The sequence below is a fragment of the Elaeis guineensis genome, chromosome 12 (assembly GCF_000442705.2).
Source record: "Elaeis guineensis isolate ETL-2024a chromosome 12, EG11, whole genome shotgun sequence".
Classification (NCBI taxonomy): Eukaryota; Viridiplantae; Streptophyta; class Magnoliopsida; order Arecales; family Arecaceae; genus Elaeis; species Elaeis guineensis.
In genome coordinates this window covers 15,420,268-15,425,909 of record NC_026004.2, presented here as the reverse complement: position 1 = coordinate 15,425,909, position 5,642 = coordinate 15,420,268, and positions in this window count along the sequence as shown.

The window sequence follows — 5,642 nt, the reverse complement described above, 5'->3', positions numbered from 1 at the left end:
CGCTCACCAAGGTCGAGCCCCGACGTGCCGACTCGAACTTGGTATCCGCCTGAGACCGACGGTGCCATCGTCGATGATACATCAGACTCTTACAAAGATCGATATATCTACATGGACGGGAGTCACACTCCTCCGACAGTCGACGAAACATCGGACCCTTACAAGGACCGATATATCTATATTGACAGGAGTTGACACTCCTTCTACGGTCATACTTTTGGGTCAGACAATCGGCTAACCTACCGACTGAGCCCCGACCAAAGAAAGGCGGAATGCCTACGCGACAGCCCTCGCGACTTACCGACCTAGTTACGGCTGGTCGAAGGATATCCGACTTACCACCGTCTATCGCACGATGCGACCTCAGTCCATTCATGACTCACCGACCAAGCTACGGCCGGTTGGAAGATATTCGGCTTATCACCGTATATCATTTGGCGCAGTATAAGTACCCGTCGCAAGAGTATCGGGATCCGACTTATCGGCGTTCCCCCGACTAAATGCGTCGAACGACGTTCGACTGAACGCGTCGGAAGAGACCCGACTATCGAACCTTTATCCGACGGTCGGTCGACTTCCGACTCAACGAACGCGCCCGACTCACGGTCGGAGGAAGGATGCCCGACTTACGACCTCGACCATCGAAGGCCGATCCAAAGTCGGGACTTGTTCTACCTTCGTGGCGGCGTGAGTTGCCGAACGTCCTAAATGACCTATATGAGTTGGCAACTTACGTGTTCAGATGCATTCTACAACACATGAAAGAAAGAAAGACAGGCAGAAGGAAAAAAGTTTAAGTCCAAGACTGGTTTCATTCAAGGTCGAAAGAAGCTTACAAAGTCAGGCCGAAGCCCAGTTACAAGTGTTCTAAGAAGAAAAAACAAAAAGGATAAAAGACGACAAGGCCGCGGTCATCCTTCCGAGTCAATCTCCTCGACCGATGGAAGGTCGGGGATGACCGACGTGTCCACCGCGATCGGCACTGGGTCGACGGTCGAAGCAGGATCGTCGGTCGGCAAGGGACTGGCAATCGGCGATGGGTCACGAGTCGCGGCCATCTCTCCTTCGACGGCTTGTTTCTGGACGGCCTCTCCCGCCACGACGACGGGTCGGCCATCTCTTCCATGGCTTGGTCCTCGGCTCCCGACGGGACGATACTACTGAGGTCCAGCTCCGGGTACAGGGCTTGGACCGCATCCCGACCGTCCTCGTACCCCACCCGGTACGATGCGAAGCCGGACTCCAATAGCTCTTCCCGGTACTGGTCGGTGGCACGGAAGTCGTCCACCGCCCGACTCGCCGACTCCTTCGCCGACCTTGCTTCCGCTTCCACCCGATCAAGGGAGTCCTTCGCCGACTCCGCCTCTGCCTTGGCTATGTCGGCGTCGGCCTGGGTGATTGACAGATCCTCCTCAGCTTTGGCGAGCTTCTCCAGGCGGACCCAAAGCTGCTCGCGCTCGCCCTCGAGTTCGGCGGCAACACCGTCATGCTCGCGCCGCAGACGGTGCACGGTCCGACTCTTGCGTTTGACTTCTTTCCGGGCCGACTTTAGCTCGGACCCGAGATGAGAGACCTCGTCCACCAACTTCGCCTCCCGATCGATCGACTGCTTCAGATGGTCGACCAGCATTGCCCGATCGGCTTCGGCTACCGCCGCCCTGTCTTTCCAAGCCGTCCGGACGTTCCCGAACCTCCGATACCCGGCTTCAAGTTCGGACATGGTGTAGATCAGCTGCCGACATGAGCGTTTTGTCAGGAAAGCAAAATAATGAAAATATTAAGGAAAGAGGAGGCGAAGCGGTACCTACCTCGACCATGGTCGGGTAGAACGACGATAACATCTCGGTCACTTGCCGAGACCTCAGCACCTCCACGTCGGCTGGGAGGAGGATCCCCTGGCACAGCCTCCTGGCCTGGTTGTGGTCGGCCAGCGCCGACGCCCCTTCGGGGAACTGAGCGCTGGGCGGCACTGTGCGACTCCCCGATCGAGTGTCGTCCGCGGTGTCCATCGGGGCTTTCCCCCGATCGACCACTCCGACCAGCGGATCCGGTAGGGAGGGGATGCTCGAGTTTGACGCGGCACCCCCCGTTGCGGCTGCAGATGCCGTCGGATGATGTTCGGATTTCCGAACGTCGTCCGACGCCACGCCTGCCGGCGAAGCCGCCGATGTCCCTTCCGTCGCTTCCTCCGCCGGTCTCTCCTCCGGTTGCACAGCCGGAGCCTCGAGTGCTATCACCGGTTCCGACTGGTCGGTCACCGATGCCTCGATGGTCGGCGCCATTGTGGTGGGCTTCTTCGGCGGACGCGAAGGTCCTGCCCCTGATGCCGGCCTCTTCCTTGCCGCGTACTGACAGATTTCGGCGTCGGTCGGCCTCATCCTCGGAGGTGTCCCTGCGATACAGACAGAAATATTAATATAAGGACAAGAACGAAAGCCGAATGAAAAGACAACCGATGGATCGGACGATACCTAGACGGGGGACCAAGCTCAGGCCAGCGTCATAGAGGGCTTGTTCGGTAATAAGCTCCCTCTGCTTCGGGACCGACATGTCCTTGAGTCGGTGGAAGTCCTCCCAGTCGTCCGCCTCCACCCGGCTGTTCTCGTTTGCTTTGGTTCAGGGCACACCCCAGTGAGATGGAAAGCCCCAGGGAGAAGAAGATGAGACGAAGAAAAACTGGTTCTTCCACCCGTGGATGGACGATGGAAGACCAGTGATGAAGGAAAGACCCTTCCAGGGGTTGAAGAGCCACCACCCTCGGGCCTTAGGGTGGGGTCGGAGCACAAAAAATGCCCGAAAGAGAGAAATGCGAGGGTTGGTCGGCAGAAGCTGACACAACAAGGCGAAGCTGATTATTAGTCGGACAGAGTTCGGCGCTAGTTGCGCCGGACAAAGTCCGTAATAATCCAGCAGATTCCAGACGAACTCCGAAATCGAAAGCCGAAGACCCGCGCGAAGATCTTCGACGTACAGCGCCAATTGACCCGACGGAGGGTTGTTAACCCGACCGCCGACCCCTGGGGCGGAGAGTTGAAACCGCTCCGGGATGCGATACTGATCCCGAAGCCGATCAACGTTCGGCCCCGAAAGCGAGGAAACCTCAACTTCCGGAGTCGACCGAGGGTCATCGGTCGGATTTTCCGACCGAGCCCCCCGAGATGGATTCCCGGCCATCGCACCAGAACCAAGGGAAAGGCGAGGCCGAAGAAGAAGAAGAAGAAGAAAGAAGAAAAGATTTAAACAGAAACCACGGCTGAGGGAAAGGATCACGAACCCGAAACGGACCCTTTAGAGAGCGGAAGGGGAGACGACTGTTGGCGACGACGGAGGAACCACTCGGACAGAGTCTCTGCAGCAAATTGTTCAGGGTGGGGCTTCGAGCGCAGGTGGTCCTATATATATAGGGCCGTTCAATGGCCAAGATGACCCCGCACCGACCGAGATCCCCCGGATGGGCGACACGTGGCGGCGCCCGGGCCCTCCTTTTGGCCCGATGGTCCGGTGCGCCCATCCCGAAAGGCCGCACCACCCTCATTTAATACGAAGGACGCCGGCCCCAACCACCTCCGACACGTGGCAAGAGGGCCGCGGTTCCGAATTTAATCGTCTGTGGCGATTCGCATTCCCGATGGGACGCCTGACAGCGCCCCGCGCTCCCAGGATCGGTGCTTGGCGGCGGTTTGCGTTCCCCAAAAGGCGTCGGACACCCGACCACCTGACACCAAATCGTCCGGCACCCGATTGCCTGACACCAAATCGTCCGGCACTCGATCACCGACGTAACACCTGACGCCGACTGGACGGGACGTCTGACACCGACGTAACACCTAACGCCAGCGAATCGCTCGGCATTTATGAGACACCTGGCGTCGTATCAACTCGCGGTACGCCACACATTAAAATACTAAATTTTTAAGTAAAAGACATCATTGCAAACGGAGATAGTCGGGACAGCATCCCACACATAGACTTAAAGCATGCCAGGCGACTAGGTTGCACGAGTACACCAGCATGGCATCCAAACAAATTTTATCTTGAAGATTCCAAAATACCGAGCGAGATTGCAAATAGGACTGAAAACAGATCAGGCTGGCCGACCACACCCCTCCTTGAGTTCAGTCCAAAAATTTTTGATATTTAAATTAATATTAATATTTAATATTAATATAGTATAAAAGGACATCATTAAAAGGATAATTTCAAAAAAAAATGTCTTTAGTTTCTTTTTCATGAGAATTCCAAAAGCCTACCTCCAAATAGATTTTTCTTTCTAATAAAGAATAGGAATTATATTTTTATGAAAGAATATTTTTTCAATTTATTTTTTTTAAAAATTTTAATTAAATAAATTTTTTTATTTTTCAAAAATCATATTTTTTCTCTATAATTTTTATGAACCAAATGAGTCCTTAAAGTTTTAGAAGCCAATCATTGGTACTTACAAAATGAGTGTAAAAGAGAGCAACCAATTTAGAAGTCCTCGATAAATGCTTCTTCAATATCTATCTCCGCATAATACTTCTAAGTTATATGAAAAATAAATTATAGAAACTGCAACAATGTCAAACAAATCATTGCATTAGAAAATTCTATTTTATCCTATGGATAGCATATTTGACGTGAGGATTATATTTTCCATCAATCTTTGTAATAAAATAATAATGAAATAATGGTTGTAATATATATATCTATACATATATTTGTAATATATATGCCTATATATGTGTGTGTATATATATATATGTTGGGGGATATCGCCGACCCCGCTCACGACGGCTTATGATCGGACATACCCGACCGACTGACCGACCGATCGATCGACCGACCGGTCGACCAACGGACAGACCGACCGAACGCCATCACCGGCCGATTAACGGCCCTTTATCGACTGAGGATATGTCGGTCGGGCAGATCTTTTCCACTCTCCCGACCGATCGAACTAGGAAGTCTGATGGCCGACTCTCGTAACATGCCCGACTGACCGTCGGAGGGGCCCGAATCTCCACCCGACGCCACATAGCTGGCCACCGACCTAGGGTCGGTCGATTCCTCCGATCGCCGTACAGCGGCCAGAGACTGTCAGCCCTGACAGCAGCATGCGGCACTGCCACCTAAGGGCGTTATCCCACCTAGGGCATTGTCAACCCTAGTGATTTGACAGCCCCACGGTAATGTGACGCTTTCACGGCGACTCTGACAGTCTACAGTGAGTTGACAATTCCTCAATTGTCCGCGCCATTAATGACGGCGCCGTACCATGCTCCACTATATATATCGGGGAAGGCAACAGTGCAAGAGGCCCTGGAAAAACAACAGGCTTGCGCTCTCTCTCTCCCTCTCTCTCGATTGAGCTCTCTGTCTCCATTTCACTGTTGCCCAGTCACCTCTCTGACTTGACCGTCGGAGGGTCCCCGCCGGAACCGCCTCCGATCAGTGTGGACTTCTTTTTTTATAGGCGCTCGTTTTCGACGATCAGACGATGAGAAGATTGGCCGCAACAATATAGATGCATCTTTTGTGGTTGATTATATTGGTAGAATGGTTTGTACGTGTGTTGTTGAGATTCCATATAGTTTTTATGATTTGATTTGTGCAAGAACCTCTAAATATATCTGGGTTCCAAAAAAAATATTAATACGGCT